This window comes from Carica papaya, chromosome 1, assembly GCF_054855325.1.
Source record: "Carica papaya isolate Zhongbai chromosome 1, ASM5485532v1, whole genome shotgun sequence".
NCBI lineage: Eukaryota > Viridiplantae > Streptophyta > Magnoliopsida > Brassicales > Caricaceae > Carica > Carica papaya.
This window is the reverse complement of record NC_142309.1, coordinates 26,933,241-26,959,087: the sequence shown is the minus strand read 5'-3', so window position 1 is coordinate 26,959,087 and position 25,847 is coordinate 26,933,241. Positions and strand designations below refer to the sequence as shown.

Here is a 25,847-nt window from a genome sequence, read left to right as displayed (position 1 = left end):
GTATCATCTATCACATTAAGTTTTAAAAAGGTTTCATTTGGAGCTACAAGGAGATCTACTCTATGATCACTTTAGTGGAAAAGAATATATGTGGTTCGATTTGATGGCGGGAACTCATCTTCTTCGGTTGCAGGAGTGCTTGGTCGGCGGTATTTTTTTGTTTCTTTAATGTTTATAATAAGGTTACATTTACTGAATTGGTAATCAGGATATTGGAGCTGGTCTATTATACAGTCATTTGGTACTATGAGCTGCTGTGTTTTATGAGGTATCTCTTTCTTCTTGTCTTTCACATTCTATTTACTGGGTTTTTGTATGTTTATCTTATTTCTCGCATCGTTGGAAGGAGGTCCTGACCATTCTTCAAAATTGTGTTGTAAGTGATGAAAATTCAATTTTTATTTTAATGATTTTTCATAATTACTTGTTGTAGCAAACCTGCGAATAGTGGCTGTCTTACTTACGTTGGCAGGTTCTCGGTATAGCCTGCGGCGTGCTTTATGGTCTGTGAGCGACAAAAGAGGGGGAGTGTGTACGAAGAAGAGAACCAGAGCAACAGAGGAAATGAGTTCGTATGAAATTTTGCCTCATGATTTTATTATCTGATTAGTCAATTATTTTTATTTTTTTACTAACTAATCAAACAATAATTTTTAAATTATGCTACCATAACTTAGTTGAAGGATGGATTTGAACACTAAAAACCTATATGACGATAGATCGATATCAACAATGCATAGCAAACAAATTGTAATTAGAAACCGATATTGGAATAAAAAACAAACAAACTCAAATACAGTTACAAATCCAAGTACACTGAAAGAAAAATCCAATTGATTTTTTTTGCAATTTCAAATAAATGAAACAAACAACTAACTCGAGTGAAAATACAACAAGTAGGCGCTCAAATACTAATACAATTACAAAAAAAAAACTCAAATATAATCAAAAACTCAAGTAAACCAAAATAAAAATTAAATTTAGTTCTTCAACTTTCTCTGCAAACAAATATATCAAATATAATAACGATAAAGTACCTGTAAAAAATTACAACTACCCTTATAAACTGATAAGAAAAAAGAGTAAAACCCAAGTATCAGCCCTGAAAACGAATATCTCATTTTAATACTTGCATGAGGTTAAATGATTATAAATTGAAATAATTTAGCATTATTTCGTAAGTGAATTTCTTTATGTGTACACTAACATAGCAATACTTGAAGCTGTTTTTAATGTTATACAGAAGACAACAAAATTGTCCTCTTTTAATATTTATTCTTCTTGATTTTAGTCGTTCATTTTTAATTTGAAGTTTTGATATCTGTCCATGCCAAGCTGTGCACATATGTTACATTTAATTACTATTGGTTTTCTTCTTATTTTAATTACGATGTAAAAAGGCTTTGATCATTTATAAATTGATATGCTTACTTTTGTGTAGTTGTTGTAGATTTCAAACGGCAAAAATTAGGTAAATAAACACGTATTTAATATTATATTTTTTTCATAACTAGTTAAAATTTTCTTTCTTTGCTATTATGAAAATCTTTAGGCAAAATGTTGAACAGAGACCAATCATATATTATCTCTGTTTTTTTCTCTTTTGTGGGTAACACTGCTTGAAACATGTTAGGTTATAAGATATACGTGGAATAAGAGGTTTATTTTCCTATGCTTTGACATAAATTTTATTTTCTATTAGATATTTTCTTTTCTATTTAGGATTACTTAGCAATATTATTTTTGTTTACTTTAATATAGGACCACCGAAGATTATTATCAATCTTAGTTAGCAGTTTTAAGGTAAATAAGCATATATTTTTATCTTTTTGGGTAGATAACAGTTTTATATCTTGTTAGAGTGTAACTCTTTAGGAAAAACGTTTAAGATGGTCCAGATGTGTCATTTATGTTTTTTTTTCTTTGTTGGTAGCACTTTTTTAGACGTGAATTATAAGGTATCTGTGGAATAAGAGGTTTGTCTTTCTTCTTTTATCATATTTTTCTATTTTTTTTTTGCTTTTTTAGCCTAATTGTTTTTAAATTTTTTTTGATGGAGTTGGAGAGATTTACAACGCTATCTATTTCAGCATCATCTATCACATTTAGTTTTAAAAAGTTAGTTGATGGAGCTTAACATGGAGATCTACTGCATGATCATTTTAGTCGAAAAGTAGATCTGTGGTTCGATTTGATGGCAGATACTGTGATGGCGGTAACTTGTTTTCTTTGATTGCAGGAGTGGTCAGTAGTTTCTTTTGATTCGTCAATGTTTTTAATAAGGTTGCATTTACTGAATTGGTACGAAGAGCTACTGTGTTTTATGTGGTATTTCTTTCTTCTTGTCTTTCACATTATATTTTTTGGGTTTTGATATGTTTGTCTTTTTTCTCGCTCGTTGGCAAGAGGACGGAGGTCACGACCATTTTTCAAAATTGCACTGTAAGTGGTGAAAATTAAAATTTCATTTTAATGATTTTGCATGTTGATTGGTTGTAGCAAACATGAGAATACTGACTCTCTTACTTACGCTGGCAAGTTCTCAGTATAGTCTGCTGCATGTTTTACGGTCTGTGAGCGACAAAAGAGGGAGAGTGTGTACGAAGAAGAAAAATAGAACGGCAGAGGAAGAGAGTGCGTATGAAATTTTACCTCATTATTTTATTATTTGTGTTGCATACTTCTCATTTATTCTTTCAATTGTTGCAACATTTGCATCTTCAGTATGATAAAATGTTCCCTTCACTATTTAATGATCATTCTGATATATTTCCTCCACACCTGTCCACAGGCGGGAAGCTGAGAACTTACTCAATTCTGGTTGGTGGCTTCTTAAAACACTTAGTATCTCTTGTCTTTCTCTCTCTCTCTCTCTCTTTCTTTCTTTAATCATTCTTAAACTTAATCTTCAATCCTAAAATGCGATTGAATGATTTCTTCAGTTGCTTGAAAGTTACTTGTTTACCATTTGCAAAATAATATACACTCGTTATAACTTTGGCTTTAGCTCATACATAGTGGTAGATCAATATTATTTTTAAGAAATACAACGTAGTTGGTGTTTTTAGGGTAACTTGAATAAACTAATAATTTTCTCAAAATATTTTACTTTTCTCTGTATGGTCTACTGGTTTTCCCTTTGGATCATGGCTAGTAGACAGAATGACTTGTGGTTGTTGGCAAATATATAATATCATCCTTAGAGATATATTTAAAATTAGATAGTTAGAATTGTTATTTTCAACTAAGATTAGGAATTGAATGTTGATTAACTTTTATGTATTAAAGCTTATAGGTATCGAGTATTTAGTGAGTAGCTAGTGATGCATTCAAAACTAAATAGTTAGGATTGCTTTTTTCAGATAAGACTAGGAATTGATGTTGATTGATTTTTATGTACTAAAGCTCATAGGTATAGAGTACTAGTGATAGGCCAGAAAGTCTTTGTTTGATTTTAGCTCTAACACACTGGTCGGTTAGTATTGTTCTAAGATATTCGATGTAATTGGTGTTTTAAGATGACTTGAATCATTTTGTAGGTTTTTGGAGGTAGATTACTTTCTTTTGTATGGTTTAATATTTTTTTGTTTTGGTCATAGCCCGTTGTTAGAAAGATGGTGGTTGTTGGTTGTTATGTGGTATCATCCACAGTGGTTTATTTAAACTTAGATGGTTAGGATTGTTGAGTAATGTTAGGAAGTGGACACTGATTGATTTTTTATGTATTGAAGCTAATAGGAATAGAGTAGTTAGTAGTAAGTTTGTGGAGGTAAGTTCTTGTTTAATTTTAGCTCCAAGATGGTGGTAAATTATCGTTTCAAGGGAAGATATAGAAGAAAAAGAAGATTGCAAATGTATGTAATTTTCTTTTGAATCTAATTCTAAAAGATAATATATAGTTTGAATACAATAAGAGTTAAAAGTAATTTGTAATTGAAAAAAGAGTTTGACAAATAAAAGTATCAAGTAAAGATAGTTTATAAGATGACATCACTAGTAGAACATGAAGAAGAGTTTTGAGTATCGGAGTTAGCCAACAGGTTAATATACCTCGCAATAAATATACTCATTTGCTACATTAAGTGTGTATTGGACCCTAATAGTTTATGTAATGTGGCCTCCGAACGTATTGCAAAATGCTTCACTTGCAATGAAAAAACAATTTTTTCTAGCACCCGAACTAAATCTACTGCAAGATTATATCCATAAATTATGGTGTAATAAAAAAATACGAAATGTAGATGGAGAGCCAAGCTTTCTTACTTCATTAAAAAACTATTATGGTGTAAGTGACAAAGAAATTCTAACTTAAAGATTTATCATATGTTAACTTTACTTTAGATTTAGATTGGAGGATTATTTTATTTTAAGAGTTTAATTTTTAGAAATCTATAATTTAGAGTTATCGTTCATTTTCTTATTTTGAAGATCTTAGTGATAAAGTCATGGATTAAATAGTTCAAGGTGTTGCGAGTTGATATAGTAGATAGAGGATGATTGTAATTATTGAAGGATGTTCATTAGAATATTGTTTTCCAATTATGAAAAGTGAACTTAGGGATTGGTGCTTAAGAAAAAGAAATGTTTGGTAAATTTACAACATTAGCTGTATGTCAAAAATACTGTTGGAAGAGTTGCAAGTGATGACTATTGGAGAACCTTGACTTAAATTTATAGTATATCTATTTGATATTTGAATCCAATGAATGTTTGTTTTAAGAATTGAGGTGATCTAGGATTTTGACTACTAATTGCCTAGAAATGAGTAAATAAAAGTGAAGGATAAAAAAATAATAAATCTCAAATATCAGCCTATAGAACGAACATGTCATTTTTTACATTTGTATGAGTTGAAATGATTATAAATTAATAAAATTAGCATTATTTGCTTAATGAATTTCTTTTATGTGTGTATACATAACAGTATTCAAAAAACAATTTTAAATATTATGCTGAGAATAATAAAATTGTCCTATTTTGATGTTTGTTCTTTGTTTTAGTCGTTTTTTTAATTTGAAGTTTTGATATCCGTTTTGTCATGCCAAACTATGCATATGTTACATTTAATTGCTTAGTTCTCTTTTCATTTAAATTACAATATAGAAAAATCTTATTTATTCATAAAAAGATATGTTTATTGTTCTCTTTTAATGCTTGTTATTCCTGGTTCTAGTTGATTTTTTTTTTATATTTCAATTTTGGTACGCGTAGTTCCCATGGAAAATTATCCATATGTTCTATTTATTTGCTAATGATTTTTTACTTCTTTGAATTATAATATTGACGAATCTTTATTATTTACAAATTGATTTGCTCACTTTTATTTGCTTATTGTTAATTTCGAACTCCAAAGATGAGGTAAATAATCGTGTACCCAATATTTTGTTTTTGCTCAGTAGTTAAAATAATTAGCTCTTGTAATTATGTGACTCTTTAAGCGAAAAATTTAAAATAGTCCAGTTGTTTGTTTTGCATTTTTTATTCTTTTATAGATAACATTGTTTTGTTACTTGAGTGGTCTGGGCGCATTTTTATCTTTTTTTTTTGTCCTATTTTTAATTGACATGCAGTGGTTGGTGTCCATATTTATCATACATGAAAGGTATTACTTTTCTCTAAATATGTGGTTGAGATAATGTTGCTTTAATGCATATAAAGAACCTAAAAAGTATATATATTTTGATTGTATTAAATAATTGATTAAATTAATTATCTAAAAAATTATAAAAAAATATCATAGTTAATTATTTATATTCTAACATAAATTATTAAAATTTATTGTAAAATTATATTTATCCGTTTTAAATTTATTTATTTTTATTTTCTTTCAGTAATAATTAATAAAAAAAAATCATCTAGAAGGTGCTCTTTTTCATTTTTCTGTCAATTTTTATTTTTTTTATTTTTTTCTATTTCCCAGTAAAATCCACATTCACATTTTTTAGAATTAATTAAAAAGTGTTTATCACACATTCTTATTTATGATATTTTACTTAAAAAAAACTTTTAATTTATTATCTCTTTCTTAATAATTACAGTTTTTTATCATAAAAATATTTTCATGCCAAACTATGCATATGTTACATTTAATTGCTTGGTTCTCTTCTTTTATATTTCAATTTTGGTATGCATAGTTCCCATAGAAAATTATCCATATGTTCCATTTATTTGCTAATGGTTTTTTACTTCTTTGAATTATAACATTGACGAATCTTGGTTATTTACAAATTGATTTGCTCACTTTTATTTGCTTATTGTAGATTTCAAACTCCAAAGATGAAGTAAATAATTATGTACCCAATATTTTATTTTTGCTCAGCTAGCTAAAATAATTAACTCTTGTTATTATGTGATTCTTTAGGCAAAAAATTTAAAATATTCCTATTGTTTGTCTTACATTTTTTTTTATAGATAATATTGTGTTGTTACTTTTCTTCAAATGTGTGGTTAAGATACTGCTATTTTAATGCATATAGAAAATTCAAAAAGTATATATGTTTTGATTGTATTAAATGATTGATTAAATTAATTATTTAAGAAATTATAGAAAAATATTATAATTAATTATTTATATTCTAACATAAATTGTTAAAATTAATTGTAAAATTATGTTTATCCGTTTTAAATTTATTTATTTTTATTTTCTTTCAATAATAATTAATAAAAAAAATCATCTACAAGGGAGTCTTTTTCATTTTTCTGTCAAATAATCATGTACATTTTTTTAGAATTAATTAATAAGTGTTTATCACACATTCTTATTTATGATATTTTACTTTTAAAATAAATTTTTAATTTATTATTTTTTTTATTAATAATTACAGTTTTTTATCATAAAGATGTTTTAATTTTTTATAAAATATAACAAAAATTTAAAACAACACCCTAAGCCTGGCTCCGGGTAGTTTAACTTTTTTAATGCAGTAGTTGCTTTTTTCTTTCTTTTTCTTTTTTTTAAAAAGTTTTTTAAAAAACAAATTGACCGTTGTCGGCGTCCTTTTAACGCAGTCTGAATTTCTTTATTTTCCCTTTAAAAGCAAACTGACCGTGCGATTCTCCTCTTCAGACCACCTTCTTCCTTTCTTTTACTTTCAAAAAGTTTTCAACGTTCTTTGTTTTCAGATCTGGCCTTGCCCAGAGAGAAGAAGAGAGATACAAGCACAAAAGAGAGAGAGAAAAAGGGGAAAAAGACAGAAACGACCAGACATGGATCTGAAACCCCTCCATTCTCTTCAATGTCGAGAGGGAAATAAAAGAATATCAGAAAGAGGTAAGGAAGAAGATGATAGAAAACAAATTAAATTGTCCTCTTTCTACCATTCTATTTCTTTTTCAGTTTATTGGGAGCAAAGAGCCAAATAGAGAAAGAAAAGAAGAGCAAAGAAAGAGGGAAGAAGAAGATCGAAAAGAAGATAGATGGGTTCTCTTAAAGACCCAACAGTATTGAAAGATTCAATCTCTTGCCCACAAGCCTTGCGCAGAGAGGAGAGAAATACAAGCATAACAGAGGGAGAGAACGGGGAAAAAGACAGAAACGAGCAGACATGGATCTGAAACTCTCCATTCTCTTCAATGTGGAGAGGGAAATAAAAGAATATCAGAAAGCGGTAAGGAAGAAGATGATAGAAAACAAATTAAATTGTCCTCTCTCTACCATTCTATTTCTTTTTCAGTTTCTTGAGAGCAAAGAATCAAATAGAGAAAGAAAAGAAGAGCAAAGAAAGAAGGAAAAAAAAAGATCGAAAAGAAGATATATGGGTTTCTCTTAAAGACCCAACACTACTTAGTCATTCTGTTAAATTTCAATCTCTCTTGTTCACAAGCCTTGCCCAGAGAGAAGGTGAGAAGTACGAGCATAGCAGAGAGAGAAAAAGGGGAAAAAGACAGAAACGAGCAGACATGGATCTGAAACTCTCCATTCTCTTCAATGTGGAGAGGAAAAGAAAAGAATATCAGAAAGAGTTAAGGAAGAATGATAGAAAACAAATTAAATTGTCCTCTTTCTACCATTTTATTTCTTTTTCAGTTTATTGGGAGCAAAGAGCCAAATAGAGAAAGAAAAGAAGAGCAAAGAAAGAGGGAAGAAGAAGATCGAAAAGAAGATAGATGGGTTCTCTTAAAGACCCAACAGTATTGAAAGATTCAATCTCTTGCCCACAAGCCTTGCGCAGAGAGGAGAGAAATACAAGCATAACAACGGGAGAGAACGGGGAAAAAGATAGGAAAGAACAGACATGGGTCTGAAACTCTTCGTTCTCTTCAATGTCGGAAGGGAAAGAAGCGAATATCGGAAAAAGATGAGGAAGACGAAGATAGAAAACAAGATTAAAATGGCTCCTTCTATCATTCTTTTTCTTCTTCAGTTTCTTGAGAGCGAGGTATCAAATAGAGAAAGAAAAGAAGAACAAAGAAAGAAGGAAGAAGAAGATCGAAAAGAAGATAGATGGGTTTCTCTTCAAGACCCAACACTACTTAGTCATTCTGTTAAATTTCAATCTCTTTTGTTCACAAGCCTTGCCCGGATAGAAGGTGAGAAATACAAGCATAACGGAGAGAGAAAAGTGGGAAAAAGACAGAAACGAGCAGACATGGATCTGAAACTCTCCATTCTCTTCAATGTGGAGAGGGAAAGAAAAGAATATCAGAAAGCGGTAAGGAAGAAGATGATAGAAAACAAATTAAATTGTCCTCTCTCTACCATTGTATTTCTTTTTCAGTTTATTGGGAGTAAAGAGCCAAATAGAGAAAGAAAAGAAGAGCAAAGAAAGAGGGATGAAGAAGATCGAAAGAAGAGATATGTCTTTCTCTTCAAAGACCCAACGGTAGCCGGAGGTGATTTTTACTTATCTCTTAATATTGGTAGGTGATCATTCATGGAGTTTATTTTTATTTGGTTCTCCTATCATGGAGTTTGCATAGGTGACTTATTCTTCTTATTTAATGTTTTTAGTTTCATAAACTTGTTTTGTTATGTGTGGAAGATGAAATTAGAGATATAGCTGAAAATAACTGATGCTGACAAACAATTAGTTAGTTAGTTAAGAACAGATGCTACGTAAATAACTGGAAACCTGGCAAAGGAAGACATGCAATGAGGAATAATGAATTGTTGTTCTCTTTCTCTCTGTGTTCTCTTCTCTGTTATTCTCTCTCTCTGCACTTCTCTCTTTGTTTGCTACATTCTATAAACCCTAAAAGCCCTCTTCCTAAATTTCACACATAACATATTTCTAAATTAATTCGAGTTCTTTCTTGTTATGAACATAGCAGCAACTTTCTAAACTGGGGAGATGTTGTTTTTCTTATTCCTTTCTACCATGATTTATAGACTTGAATTTTACTCAAAAATAGCAGCAGTTTCTTGTTTTTTCATCTAAATATTCCAGATTAGCTTCAATAATTTTACAGACAAACTCTCTTCTGGAATTTGATTTAGTAGGTTCTGTTTTTGATGGAGTTTGCAAAGGTGATCTTTTGGTCTCTGTTTCTAAATACATTTAACATGTTCCTTTGAGCCCCAGGTAGGTTTGTCTTTCTTCTTTTATCCTATTTTTCATTTTAATTTTGTTTTTTTCATCCTAATTTGTTCTTTAATATTTTTTGATGAAGTTGGAGAAAGTTACAACGCTATCTATTTTCGCATCATTTATCACATTAAGTTTTAAAAAAATTTCATATGGAGCATAGCAAGGAGATCTTCTCCATGATCATTTTAGTTAAAAAGATTTGTGGTCCGTTTTGATGGCAGATAATGGTATTGGCAGGAACTCGTATTTTTCAGTTGCAGGAGTACTTGGTCAACAGTTTCTTTTGTTTCTTCAATGTTTCTAATAAAGTTGTATTTACTGAATTGGTAATCAACATATTAGAGCTAGACCACACAGTGGTTTAGTACTATGAGCTGCTGTGTTTTATGAAGTATCTCTCTTTTTTTTCTTTCATATTATATTTTTTGGATTTTGGTATGTTTTTCTTGTTTCTTGCGTCGCTGGCAAGAGGACGAAGGTCATTGACCATTCTTCTTGTAAGTGATGAAAATTCAAATTTTATTTTAATGATTTTGCATATTTACTAGTTGTAGCAAACCTGCGAATACTGGCTCTCTTATTTACGCTCGCAGGCTCTCAGTACAGCCTACAGCGTGCTTTACGGTATGTGAGCAACAAAAGAGGGAGAGAGTGTGTACGAAGAAGAGAATCAGAACGGTAGAGGACGGAGGTCATTTAACCATTCTTCAAAATTGTGTTGTAAGTAATGAAAATTTAAATTTCATTTTAATGATTTTGCATATTTACTGGTTGTAGCAAACTTTCAAATACTAGCTCTCTTACTTACGCTGGTAGGCTCTCAGTATAGCCTACGGCGTGCTTTACGATATGTGAGCAACAAAAGAGGGAGAGTGTGTACGAAGAAGAGAACCAGAGCGACAGAGGAAGCGAGTTCGTATGAAATTTTACCTCATGATTTTATTATCTGATTAGTCAATTATTTTTTTTACTAACTAATCAAACAATAATTTTTAAATTATGCTAGAATAACTTAGTTGAAGGATGGATTTGAACACTAAAAACCTACATGATGATGCATTGATATGAACAATGCAAAACAAACAAATTGTAATTAGAAACCAAAATTGGAACAAAAATACAAAAAAACTCAAATACAGTTACAAATCAAAATACACTGAAAGAAAAATTCAATTGATTTTTTTGCAATTCCAAATAAATGAAACAAACAACTAACTCGAGTGAAATTATAAAAAACTAAAACAAGAAGTAGATGCTGAAATTCTAATACAATTACAAATAAATTCAAATACAATCACAAATTCAAATAAACCAAAATAAAAATTATATTTAGCTCTTCAACTTTCCCAGATAACAAACATCTAAAACACAATAATGAGAAACTATAACAAACAAATTACATCTTACCTTTACAAACAAACTCAAATACAATTACAAAGTCAAGTAAACTAAAACAAAAATTACATTTGGCCCTTCAACTTTTCCTGCAAACAAACATCTCAAACACAATAACGACAAATTACCCCAAACAAATTACAACTACCCTTATAAACTGACAAAGAAAAAGAGTAAAATCCAAATATCAACCCTAAAAACGAATATCTCGTTTTAATATTTACATGAGTTGAAATGATTATAAATTGAATCAATTTAGCATTATTTCGTCGGTGAATTTCTTTATGTGCACATTAACATAGCAATACTTGAGGCTGTTTTTAATGTTATGCAGAAGACAACAAAATTATCCTTTTTTAATGTATGTTCTTCTTGATTTTAGTCTTTTTTTTCTAATTTCAAGTTTTGATATCCGTCCATGCTTGCATTTGTTACATTTAATTGCTATTGATTTTCTTCTGATTTTAATTACAACGTACAAGAGTATTGATCATTTATAAAATGATATGCTCACTTTTGTATAATTATTATAGATTTCAAACGCCAAAAATCAGGTAAATAAATACGTATTCAATATTATGTTTTTTTTATAACTAGTTAAAATTTTCTTTCTTTGTTACTATGAAGATCTTTAGGCAAAAAGTTAAAGAGAGTCCAATCATATATTTTCTCTTTTTTATTCTCTTTTGTGGGTAACACTACTGGAAACATGTTGGGTTATAAGATATTCGTGGAACAAAGGTTTAGTTTTCTTTGCGTACGATATAAATTTTATTTTCTATTATATATATATATATTCTATTTAAAATTATTTACTCAGCAATATTTTTTATGTTTACTTTAATGCAGGATTACCGAAGGTTATTATCAATCTTAAGGAGCACTTTTGAGGTAAATAAGCATGTGTTTTTATCTTTTTGGGTAGTTAAATTTTTTATATTTTGTTAGTATGTAACTCTTTAGGCAAAAAGTTTAAGATGGTCCAGGTGTGTCACTTGTGTTTTATTTTCTTTTGTTGGTAGCACTCTTTTAAACGTGGATTAAGAGATATCTGTGGAATAAGAGGTTTGTCTTCCTTCTTTTATCATATTTTTCTTTTTAAGCTTATTTTATTTTTTTTAAATTTTTTGATGGAGTTGGAGAGAGTTACAACGTTATCTATTTCTGCATCATTTATCATATTAAGTTTTAAAAATGTTTCATTTGGAGTTACAATAAGATCTACTCTATGATCACTTTAGTGGAAAAGAAGATATGTGGTTCGATTTGATGACAGATACTGGTGATGACGGGAACTCGTCTTCTTCGGTTGCAGGAGTACTTGGTCAGCAGTTTTTTTTTTTGTTTCTTTAATGTTTCAAATAAAATTGCATTTACTGAATTGGTAATCAGAGTATTGGAGCTGGTCTATTATACAGTAGTTTGGTACTATGAACTACTGTGTTTTATCAGATATCTCTTTCTTCTTGTCTTTCACATTATATTTCCTGGGTTTTGGTATGTTTGTCTTGTTTCTCGCGTCGCTGGCAAAAGGAAGGAGGTCCTGACCATTCTTCAAAATTGTGCTGTAAGTGATGAAAATTCAATTTTTATTTTAATAATTTTGCATAATTACTTGTTGTAGCAAACCTACGAATACTGGCTCTCTTACTTACGCTGGCAGGTTCTCGATATAGCCTGCGACGTGCTTTACGATCTGTGAGCAACAAAAGAGGGAGAGTGTGTACGAAGAAGAGAACCAGAGCGACAGAGGAAGCGAATTCGTATGAAATTTTACCTCATGATTTTATTATATGATTAGTCAATTATTTTTTTTTAACTAACTAATCAAACAATAATTTTTAAATTATGCTACAATAACTTAGTTGTAGGATGAATTTGAACACTAAAAACCTGTATAACGATACATCGATATGAATAATGCAAAGCAAACAAATTGTAGTTAGAAACCTGAAATTGGAACAAAAATACAAACAAATTCAAATACAGTTACAAATTCAAGTACACTGAAAGAAAAATCCAATTGATTTTTTGCAATTCCAAACAAATGAAACAAACAACTAACTCGAGTGAAATTACAACAAACTAAAACAAGTAGGCGCTAAAATTCTAATACAATTACAAACTTACTCAAATACAATCACAAACTCAAGTAAACCAAAACAAAAAATTACATTTAGCTCTTTAACTTTCCCATTAAAGAAACATCTCAAACACAATAACGACAAAGTACTGGTAACATATTACAACTACCCTTACAAACAAACTCAAGTAAATCAAAACAAAAATTACATTTAACTCTTCAACTTTCCCAGCAAACAAACATCTCAAATACAATAAAGAGAAACTATAGCAAAGAAATTACATCTACCCATACAAATAAACTCAAATACAATTACAAAGTCAAGTGAACCAAAACAAAAATTACATTTGGCTTTTTAACTTTTCCTGCAAACAAACATATCAAACATAATAACGACAAACTGACCAGGAAAAAGAGTAAAACCCAACTATCAACCCTGAAAATGAGTATCTCATTTTTAATATTTGCATGAGTTGAAATGATTATAAATTGAAATAGTTTAGCATTAGTTGCTCAGTAAATTTCTTTATGTGTGCATTAACATAGCAATACTTGAGGCTGTTTTTAATGTTATGTAGATGACAACAAAATTGTCCTCTTTTAATGTCTGTTCTTCTTTATTTTAGTCGTCTTTTTTTTTAATTTGAAGTTTTGATATACGTCCATGCCAAGTTGTGCATATGTTACATTTAATTGCTATTGGTTTTCTTCTTATTTTAATTACAACGTAAAAAGGTCTTGATCATTTATAAATTGATATGCTCAGTTTTGTATAGTTGTTGTAGATTTCAAAGGGTAAAAATCAGGTAAATAAACACGTATTTAATATTATATTTTTTCTATAACTACTTAAAATTCTTTTTCTTTGTTATTATGAAAATCTTTAGGCAAAAAGTTAAAAGAGAGCAAAACCCAAGTATCAGTCCTGAAAACAAATATCTCATTTTTTAGATTTGCATAAGCTGAAATGACTATAAATAGAAATAATTTAGCATTATTTCGTTAGTGAATTTCTTGATGTGTACATTGACATAGCAATACATGAGGCTGTTTTTAATGTTATGCAGAAGACAACAAAAGTGTCCTCTTTTAATGTTTTTTCTTCTTGATTTTAGTCATTTTTTTAAAATTTGAAGTTTTGATATCCGTCCATGCCTGCATTTGTTATATTTAATTGCTATTGGATTTCTTCTTATTTTAGTTACAACGTAAAAGAGTCTTGATCATTTATAAATTGATATGCTCATTTTTGTGTAATTGTTGTAGATTTCAAACGCCAAAAATCATGTAAATGAACACGTATTTAATATTATATTTTTTTTTATAATTAGTTAAAATTTTCTTTCTTTGTTACTATGAAGATCTTTAAGTAAAAAGTTAAAGAGAGTTCAATCGTATATTATCTCTTTTTTGTTCTCTTTTGTGGGTAATACTACTGGAAATATTTTGGTTTATAAGATATTCGTAGAACAAAAGGTTTATTTTGCTTTGCTTATGATATAAGTTTTATTTTCTATTTAAAATCATTTATTTAGCAATATTATTTATGTTTACTTTAATGTAGGACTACAAAAGGTTATTATCAATCTTAGGGAGCACTTTTAAGGTAAATAAGCATGTGTTTTACTTTTTTGGGTAGTTAAAATTTTTATATTTTGTTAGTATGTAACTCTTTAGGCAAAAAGTATAAGATGGTCCAGATGTGTCACTTGTGTTTTATTCTTTTTTGTTGGTAGCACTCTTTTAGACGTGGATTATGAGATATTCGTGGAATAAAAGGTTTGTCTTCTTTCTTTTATCATATTTTTCAGTTTAGTTTTACTTTTTTTAAGCCTAATTTATTTTTTAAATTTTTTTGATGGAGTTGGGGAGAGTTACAACGCTATCTATTTCTTCTTCATCTATTACATTAAGTTTTAAAAGGTTTCATTTAGAACTACAAAGAGATCTACTCCATGATCACTCTAGTGAAAAAGAAGATCTGTGGTTCAATTTGAAGGCAGATACTGGTGATGGCGGAAACTCCTCTTCTTCGTTTGCAGGAGTACTTGGTCAGCGATTTTTTTTATTTTTCTAATATTTCTAATAAGGTTGCATTTACTGAATTGGTAATCAGGATATTTGAGCTGGTCTATTATACAGTCGTTTGGTACTATGAATTGCTGTGTTTTATGAGGTATCTCTTTTTTCTTGTCTATCACATTATATTTTCTGGGTTTTGGTATATTTGTCTTTTTTCTCGCGTCGCTGGCAAAAGGAAGGAGATCCTGACCATTCTTCAAAATTGTGCTGTAAGTGATAAAAATTCAAATTTTATTTTAATGATTTTGTATAATTACTTGTTATAGCAAACCTGCGAATAGTGGCTGTCTTATTTACGCTGGCAGGTTCTTGGTATAGCCTGCGGCGTGCTTTACGGTTTGTGAGCGACAAAAGAGGGAGAGTGTGTACGAAGAAAAGAACCAGAGCGACAGAGGAAGCGAGTTCGTATGAAATTTTACCTCATTATTTTATTATTTGATTAGTCAATTATTTTTATTTTTTTACTAACTAATCAAACAATAATTTTTAAATTATACTACCATAACTTAGTTAAAGGATGAATTTGAACACTAAAAACCTACATGACGATAGATCGATATGAACAATGCAAAGCAAACAAATTATAATTAGAAACCGAAATTGGAAAAAAAATACAAACAAACTCAAATACAGTTACAAATCCAAGTACACTGAAAGAAAAATCCAATTGATTTTTTTTCAATTCCAAACAAATGAAACAAACAACTAACTCGAGTGAAATTACAACAAACTAAAACAACAAATTTCAACAAGTAGGCACTGAAATTTTAATACAATTACAAACAAACTCAAATACAATCACAAACTCAAGTACACCAAAACAAAAATTACATTTAGCTCTTCAACTTTTTCAGATAACAAACATCTCAAACACAATAACGAGAAACTACAACAAACAAATTACATCTACCTTTACAAACAAACTCAAATACAATTACAAAGTCAAGTAAACCAAAATAAAAATTTTACCTCATTATTTTATTATTTGATTAGTCAATTATTTTTATTTTTTTACTAACTAATCAAACAATAATTTTTAAATTATACTACCATAACTTAGTTAAAGGATGAATTTGAACACTAAAAACCTACATGACGATAGATCGATATGAACAATGCAAAGCAAACAAATTATAATTAGAAACCGAAATTGGAAAAAAAATACAAACAAACTCAAATACAGTTACAAATCCAAGTACACTGAAAGAAAAATCCAATTGATTTTTTTTCAATTCCAAACAAATGAAACAAACAACTAACTCGAGTGAAATTACAACAAACTAAAACAACAAATTTCAACAAGTAGGCACTGAAATTTTAATACAATTACAAACAAACTCAAATACAATCACAAACTCAAGTACACCAAAACAAAAATTACATTTAGCTCTTCAACTTTTTCAGATAACAAACATCTCAAACACAATAACGAGAAACTACAACAAACAAATTACATCTACCTTTACAAACAAACTCAAATACAATTACAAAGTCAAGTAAACCAAAATAAAAATTTTACCTCATTATTTTATTATTTGATTAGTCAATTATTTTTATTTTTTTACTAACTAATCAAACAATAATTTTTAAATTATACTACCATAACTTAGTTAAAGGATGAATTTGAACACTAAAAACCTACATGACGATAGATCGATATGAACAATGCAAAGCAAACAAATTATAATTAGAAACCGAAATTGGAAAAAAAATACAAACAAACTCAAATACAGTTACAAATCCAAGTACACTGAAAGAAAAATCCAATTGATTTTTTTTCAATTCCAAACAAATGAAACAAACAACTAACTCGAGTGAAATTACAACAAACTAAAACAACAAATTTCAACAAGTAGGCACTGAAATTTTAATACAATTACAAACAAACTCAAATACAATCACAAACTCAAGTACACCAAAACAAAAATTACATTTAGCTCTTCAACTTTTTCAGATAACAAACATCTCAAACACAATAACGAGAAACTACAACAAACAAATTACATCTACCTTTACAAACAAACTCAAATACAATTACAAAGTCAAGTAAACCAAAATAAAAATTTTACCTCATTATTTTATTATTTGATTAGTCAATTATTTTTATTTTTTTACTAACTAATCAAACAATAATTTTTAAATTATACTACCATAACTTAGTTAAAGGATGAATTTGAACACTAAAAACCTACATGACGATAGATCGATATGAACAATGCAAAGCAAACAAATTATAATTAGAAACCGAAATTGGAAAAAAAATACAAACAAACTCAAATACAGTTACAAATCCAAGTACACTGAAAGAAAAATCCAATTGATTTTTTTTCAATTCCAAACAAATGAAACAAACAACTAACTCGAGTGAAATTACAACAAACTAAAACAACAAATTTCAACAAGTAGGCACTGAAATTTTAATACAATTACAAACAAACTCAAATACAATCACAAACTCAAGTACACCAAAACAAAAATTACATTTAGCTCTTCAACTTTTTCAGATAACAAACATCTCAAACACAATAACGAGAAACTACAACAAACAAATTACATCTACCTTTACAAACAAACTCAAATACAATTACAAAGTCAAGTAAACCAAAATAAAAATTTTACCTCATTATTTTATTATTTGATTAGTCAATTATTTTTATTTTTTTACTAACTAATCAAACAATAATTTTTAAATTATACTACCATAACTTAGTTAAAGGATGAATTTGAACACTAAAAACCTACATGACGATAGATCGATATGAACAATGCAAAGCAAACAAATTATAATTAGAAACCGAAATTGGAAAAAAAATACAAACAAACTCAAATACAGTTACAAATCCAAGTACACTGAAAGAAAAATCCAATTGATTTTTTTTCAATTCCAAACAAATGAAACAAACAACTAACTCGAGTGAAATTACAACAAACTAAAACAACAAATTTCAACAAGTAGGCACTGAAATTTTAATACAATTACAAACAAACTCAAATACAATCACAAACTCAAGTACACCAAAACAAAAATTACATTTAGCTCTTCAACTTTTTCAGATAACAAACATCTCAAACACAATAACGAGAAACTACAACAAACAAATTACATCTACCTTTACAAACAAACTCAAATACAATTACAAAGTCAAGTAAACCAAAATAAAAATTTTACCTCATTATTTTATTATTTGATTAGTCAATTATTTTTATTTTTTTACTAACTAATCAAACAATAATTTTTAAATTATACTACCATAACTTAGTTAAAGGATGAATTTGAACACTAAAAACCTACATGACGATAGATCGATATGAACAATGCAAAGCAAACAAATTATAATTAGAAACCGAAATTGGAAAAAAAATACAAACAAACTCAAATACAGTTACAAATCCAAGTACACTGAAAGAAAAATCCAATTGATTTTTTTTCAATTCCAAACAAATGAAACAAACAACTAACTCGAGTGAAATTACAACAAACTAAAACAACAAATTTCAACAAGTAGGCACTGAAATTTTAATACAATTACAAACAAACTCAAATACAATCACAAACTCAAGTACACCAAAACAAAAATTACATTTAGCTCTTCAACTTTTTCAGATAACAAACATCTCAAACACAATAACGAGAAACTACAACAAACAAATTACATCTACCTTTACAAACAAACTCAAATACAATTACAAAGTCAAGTAAACCAAAATAAAAATTACATTTGGCTCTTCAACTTTTCCTGCAAACAAACATCTCAAACACAATAACGACAAATTACCGCAAACAAATTACAAACTACCCTTACAAACTGACAAGAAAAAAGAGTAAAACCCAAGTATCAGCCCTGAAAATGAATATCTCGTTTTAATATTTGCATGAGTTGAAATTATTATAAATTGAAAAAATTTAGCATTATTTTATCAGTGAATTTCTTTATTTGTTCATTAACATAACAATACTTGAGACTGTTCTTAATGTTATGCAGAAGACAACAAAATTGTCCTCTTTTAATGTCTGTTCTTCTTAATTTTAGTTTTTAATTTAAAGTTTTGATATCCGTCCATGCCTTCATTTGTTACATTTAATTGATATTGGTTTTCTTCTGATTTTAAAAGGGTCTTGATCATTTATAAATTGATATGCTCACTTTTGTGTAATTGTTGTAGATTTCAAACGCCAAAAATCAGGTAAATAAACACGTATTCAATATTATGTTTTTTCTATAACTAGTTAAAATTTTTTTTCTTTGTTACTATGAAGATCTTTAGGCAAAAAGTTAAAGAGAGTCTAATCATATATTATCTCTTTTTTGTTCTCTTTTGTGGATAATACTACTGGAAACATATTGGGTTATAAGATATTCGTGGAACAAAATGTTTATTTTGCTTTGCTTGTGATATAAGTTTTATTTTCTATTTAGAATCATTTATTTAGCAATATTCTTTATGTTTACTTTAATGTAGGACTACCGAAGGTTATTATCAATCTTAGGGAGCACTTTTAAGGTAAATAAGCATGTGTTTTTATTTTTTTGGGTAGTTAAAATTTTTATATTTTGTTAGTATGTAACTCTTTAGGCAAAAAGTTTAAGATGGTCCAGACGTGTCACTTGTGTTTTATTTTTTTTTGTTGGTAGCACTCTTTTAGACGTGGATTATGAGGTATCCGTGGAATAAGAGGTTTGCCTTCCTTATTTTATTATATTTTTCAGTATAGTTTTACTTTATTTAAGCCTAATTTATTTTTTAAAATTCAATTGATGGAGTTGGGGAGAGTTACAACGCTATCTATTTCTGCATCATCTATCACATTAAGTTTTAAAAAGGTTTCATTTGGAGCTACAAAGAGATCTGCTCTATGATCACTTTAGTGAAAAAGAAGATCTGTGGTTCGATTTGAAGGCAGATACTGGTGATAGCGGAAACTCGTCTTCTTCGTTTGCAGGAGTACTTGGTCAGCGATTTTTTTTTTCTAATGTTTCTAATAAGGTTGCATTTACTGAATTGGTAATCAGGATATTTAAGCTGGTCTATTATACAGTCGTTTGGTACTATGAGCTGCTGTGTTTTATAAGGTATCTCTTTCTTCTTCAAAATTGTGCCGTAAGTGATGAAAATTCAATTTTTATTTTAATGATTTTGTATAATTACTTGTTATAGCAAACTTGCGAATAGTGGCTATCTTACTTACGCTGGCAGGTTCTCGGTATAGCCTGCGGCGTGCTTTACGATCTGTGAGCGACAAAAGAGGGAGAGTGTGTACGAAGAAGAGAACCAGAGCGACAGAGGAAGCGAGTTCATATGAAATTTTACCTCATTGTTTTATTATCTGATTAGTCAATTATTTTTATTTTTTACTAATTAATCAAATAAAAATTTTTAAATTATGCTACCATAACTTAGTTTAACACTAAAAAGCTACAAAGCTACATGGATTTGAACACTAAAAAGCTACATGACGATAGATCGATATGAACAACGCAAAGCAAACAAATTATAATTAGAAACTAAAATTGGAAAAAAAAATACAAACAAACTCAAATACAGTTACAAATCCAAGTACACCGAAAGAAAAATTCAATTGATTTTTTTTCAATTCCAAATACATGAAACAAACAACTAACTCGAGTGAAATTACAAGAAACTAAAACAACAAATTTCAACAACAAGTAGGCACTGAAATTCTAGTACAATTATAAACAAACTCAAATACAATCACAAACTCAAGTAGACCAAAACAAAAATTACATTTAGCTCTTCAACTTTCCCAGATAACAAACTTCTCAAACACAATAACGATAAACTCCAACAAACAAATTACATCTACCCTTACAAACAAACTCAAATACAATTACAAAGTCAAGTAAACCAAAACAAAAATTACATTTAACTTTTCAACTTGCCCAGAAAAAAACATCTCAAAAAGAATAACGACAAACTACAATAAACAAATTACAACTATCCTTACAAACTTATGAGGAAAAAGAGCAAAACCCAAGTATCAGTTCTGAAAACAAATATATCATTTTTTATATTTGCATGAGTTGAAATGATTATAAATAGAAACAATTTAGCATTATTTCGTTAGTGAATTTCTTTATGTGTACATTGACATAGCAATACATGAGGCTGTTTTTAATGTTATGCTGAAGACAACAGAAGTGTCCTCTTTTAATGTCTTTTCTTCTTGATTTTAGTCGGTGTTTTTTAATTTGAAGTTTTGATATCCGTCCATGCCTGCATTTGTTACATTTAATTGCTATTGGTTTTCTTCTTATTTTAGTTACAACGTAAAAGAGTCTTGATCATTTATAAATTTATATGCTCACTTTTGTGTAATTGTTGTAGATTTCAAATGTCAAAAATTAGGTAAATAAACACATATTCAATATTATGTTTTTTCTATAATTAGTTAAAATTTTCTTTCTTTGATACTATGAAGATCTTTAGGTAAAAAATTAAAGAGAGTTCAGTCATATATTATCTCTTTTTTGTTCTCTTTTGTGGGTAATACTACTGGAAATATTTTGGGTTATAAGATATTCATGGAACAAAATGTTTATTTTGCTTTGCTTGTAATATAAGTTTTATTTTCTATTTAGAATCATTTATTTAGCAATATTCTTTATGTTTACTTTAATGTAGGACTACCGAAGGTTATTATCAATCTTAGGGAACACTTTTAAGGTAAATAAGCATGTGTTTTTATTTTTTTGGGTAGTTAAAATTTTTATATTTTGTTAGTATGTAACTCTTTAGGCAAAAAGTTTAAGATGGTCCAGACGTGTCACTTGTGTTTTATTCTTTTTTGTTGGTAGCACTCTTTTAGACGTGGATTATGAGGTATCCATAGAATAAGAGGTTTGTTTTCCTTCTTTTATCATATTTTTCAGTTTAATTTTACTTTTTTTAAGCCTAATTTATTTTTTAAAATTTTTTGATGGAGTTGGAGAGAGTTACAACGCTATCTATTTCTGCATCATCTATCACATTAAGTTTTAAAAAGGTTTCATTTGGAGCTACAAAGAGATCTGCTCTATGATCACTTTAGTGGAAAAGAAGATCTGTGGTTCGATTTGAAGGCAGATACTGGTGATGGCGGAAACTCGTCTTCTTCGGTTGCAGGAGTACTTGGTCAGCGATTTTTTTTTAATTTTTCTAATGTTTCTAATAAGGTTGCATTTACTGAATTGGTAATCAGGATATTTTAACTGGTCTATTATACAGTCGTTTGGTACTATGAGCTGCTGTGTTTTATGAGGTATCTCTTTCTTCTTGTCTATCACATTATATTTCCTGGGTTTTGGTATGTTTTTCTTTTTTCTCGCGTCGCTGGCAAAAGGAAGGAGATCCTGACCATTCTTTAAAATTGTGCTGTAAGTGATGAAAATTCAATTTTTATTTTAATGATTTTGTATAATTACTTGTTTTAGCAAACCTGCGAATTGTGGCTGTCTTACTTACGCTGGCAGGTTCTCGGTATAGCCTGTGGCGTGCTTTACGGTCTGTGAGCGACAAAAGAGAGAGAGTGTGTACGAAGAAGAGAACCAGAGCGACAGAGGAAGCGAGTTCGTATGAAATTTTACCTCATTATTTTATTATCTGATTAGTCAATTATTTTTATTTTTTACTAATTAATCAAATAAAAATTTTTAAATTATGCTACCATAACCTAGTTGAAGGATGGATTTGAATACTAAAAATCTACGTGACGATAGATCGATACGAACAATGCAAAACAAACAAATTATAATTAGAAATCAAAATTGGAACAAAAATACAAACAAACTCAAATACAGTTACAAATCCAAGTACACTGAAAGAAAAATTCAATTGATTTTTTTTTTCAATACCAAATAAATGAAACAAACAATTAACTCGAGTGAAATTACAAAAAACTAAAACAACAAATTTCAACAACAAGTAGGCACTGAAATTCTAATACAATTACAAACAAACTCAAATACAATCACAAACTCAAGTAAACCAAAACAATAATTACATTTAGTACTTCAACTTTCCCAGATAACAAACATCTCAAACACAATAACGAGAAACTACAACAAATAAATTACTTCTACCCTTACAAAAAAACTCAAGTAAACCAAAACAAAAATTACATTTAGCTTTTCAACTTTCCTAGCAAACAAACATCTCAAACACAATAATGACAAATTACAAAATACAAATTACAAACTACCCTTACAAACAAACTCAAACAATCACAAAGTCAAGTGAACCAAAAGAAAAGTTACATTTGGCTCTTCAACTTTTCCTGCAAACAAACATCTCAAACACAATAATGACAAATTGAAACAAATAAATTACAATTATCCTTACAAACCTACAAGGAAAAAGAGTAAATCCAACTATCAGCCCTGAAAATGAGTATCTCGTTTTTAACATTTGCAGGAGTTGAAATGATTAAAAATTAAAACAACTTAGCATTAGTTTCTCAGTGAATTTCTTTATGTGTACATTAATATAGCAATACTTGAGGCTGTTTTTAATGTTATGTTGATAACAACAAAATTGTCCTCTTTTAATTTCTGTTCTTCTTGATTTCAGTCGTCTTTTTTTTTTTTAATTTAAAGTTTTGATATACGTCCATGCCAAGCTGTGCATATATTGCATTTAGTTGCTATTGATTTTCTTCTTATTTTAATTACAAGGTAAAAGAGTCTTGATCATTTATAAATTGATATGCTCATTTTTGTGTAGTTGTTGTAGATTTCAAATGTCGAAAATCAGGTAAATAAATGCATATTTAATATTATGTTTTTTTGATAACTAGTTAAAATTCTTTTTCTTTGTTATTATGAAAATCTTTAGGCAAAAAGTTAAAAGAGAGCTCAATCATATATTATCTCTGTTTTGTTCTCTTTTGTGGGTAACACTGCTTGAAACATGTTGGGTTATAAGATATTCGTAAAATAAAAAGTTTATTTTCCTATGCTTATGACATAAAATTTATTTTCTATTACATATTTTCTTCTCTATTTAGGATTATTTACTTGCAATATTTATCTCAAAAAAAAAATATTTACTTAGCAATATTATTTTTGTTTACTTTAATGTAGGATTACCGAAGGTTATTATAAATATTAGTGAGCACTTTTAAGATAAATAAACATATTTTTTTTATCTTTTTGGTAGATAAAATTTTTTAAACTTGTTAGTGTGTAACTCTTTAGGCAAAAAGTTTAAGATGGTCCAGGCGTGTCGCTTGTGTTTTATTCTTTTTTGTTGGTAATACTCTTTTAAACGTGAATTATGAGGCATCCATGAAATAAGAGGTTTGTCTTCCTTCTTTTATCGTATTTTTCAGTTTAGTTTTGCTTTTTTTAGTCCTAATTTATTTTTTAAAATTTTCTGATAGAGTTGGAGAGAGTTACAACGTTATTTATTTCTGCATCATCTATCACAGTAAGTTTTAAAAATATTTCATTTGGAGTTACGAGGAGATCTACTCCATGATCACTTTAGTGGAAAAGAAGATCTGTGGTTCGATTTGATGGTAGATACTAGTGATGGTGGGCACTCATCTTCTTCAATTGGTACGAAGAGCTACTGTGTTTTATGTGGTATTTCTTTCTTCTTGTCTTTCACATTATATTTTTTGGGTTTTGATATGTTTGTCATTTTTCTTGCTCGTTGGCGAGAGGACGGAGGTCCTGACCATTCTTCAAAATTCCCTGTAAGTGGTGAAAATTAAATTTTCATTTTAATTATTTTGCATGTTGATTGGTTGTAGCAAACATGAGAACACTGGCTCTCTTACTTACGCTGGCAAGTTCTCAGTATAGTCTGCTGTATGTTTTACGGTCTGTGAGCAACAAAAGAGGGAGAGTGTGTGCGAATAAGAGAGCCAGAGCGGCAGAGGAAGAGAGTGCGTATGAAATTTTACCTCATTATTTTATTATTTGTGTTGCATACTTCTCATTTATTCTTTCAATTGTTGCAACATTTGCATCTTCAGTATGATGAAATGTTCCCTTCACTATTCAGTGATCATCCTAATATATTTCCTCCACACCTGTCCACAAACGGGAAGCTGAGAACTTGCTCAATTCTGGTTGGTGGCTTCCTAAAACACTCAGTATCTCTTGTATTTCTCTCTCTCTCTCTCTCTCTCTCTCTCTCTCTCTCTCTCTCTCTCTCTCTCTCTCTCTCTCTTTCTTTAATCATTCTTAAACTTAATCTTCAATCTTAAAATGGGATTGAATGATTTCTTCAGTTGCTTGAAAGTTACTTGTTTACCATTTGTAAAATAATATGCACTCGTTATAACTTTGGATTTATCTCATAAATAGTGGTAGATCAATATTATTTTTAAGAAATACAACGTAATTGGTGTTTTTAGGGTAATTTGAATAAGCTAATAATTTTCTCAAAATATTTTACTTTTCTTTGTATGGTCTGCTGGTTTTCCATTTGGATCATGGCTAGTAGACAAAATGAGTTGTGGTTGGCAAATATATGATATCATCCTTAGAGATATATTTAAAATTAGATAGTTAGAATTGTTATTTTCAACTAAGATTAGGAATTGAATGTTGATTAACTTTTATGTATTAAAGCTGATAGGTATCAAGTATTTAGTGAGAAGCTAGTGATGTGTTCAAAACTAGATAGTTAGGACTGCTTTTTTCAGATAAGACTAGGAATTGATGTTGATTTACTTTTATGTACTAAAGTGCATAGGTATAGAGTACTAGTGATAGGCCAGAAAGTCTTTGTTTGATTTCAACTCTAACACACTG

The 25,847-nt window shown here is 29.0% G+C and overlaps 2 long non-coding RNA genes across 8 annotated transcripts; both read left to right on the top strand.

Annotated features, from left to right (window-relative positions):
* Window positions 1-1,911: 1,911 nt before the first annotated feature.
* On the top strand, window positions 1,912-6,472 carry LOC148270495 (uncharacterized). 2 transcript variants are annotated; one of them, XR_015813072.1, is made up of 5 exons: window positions 1,912-2,301; window positions 2,407-2,442; window positions 2,540-2,634; window positions 2,792-2,820; window positions 6,261-6,472. It is a non-coding gene; the product is annotated as an uncharacterized LOC148270495 (long non-coding RNA). The 2 variants fall into 2 exon arrangements; XR_015813071.1 differs by lacking the exon at window positions 6,261-6,472 and having other exon boundaries at window positions 2,792-3,842.
* A 441-nt stretch (window positions 6,473-6,913) lies between these two features.
* Window positions 6,914-18,328, top strand: LOC148270494 (uncharacterized). 6 transcript variants are annotated; one of them, XR_015813064.1, is made up of 5 exons: window positions 7,008-10,247; window positions 11,772-11,813; window positions 11,945-12,489; window positions 12,586-12,685; window positions 14,570-18,328. It is a non-coding gene; the product is annotated as an uncharacterized LOC148270494 (long non-coding RNA). The 6 variants fall into 6 exon arrangements; XR_015813065.1 differs by having other exon boundaries at window positions 7,010-10,247; window positions 11,945-11,987; window positions 12,164-12,489; window positions 12,586-18,328; XR_015813067.1 differs by having other exon boundaries at window positions 7,011-10,247; window positions 11,945-11,987; window positions 12,199-12,489; window positions 12,586-18,328.
* Window positions 18,329-25,847: the final 7,519 nt, after the last annotated feature.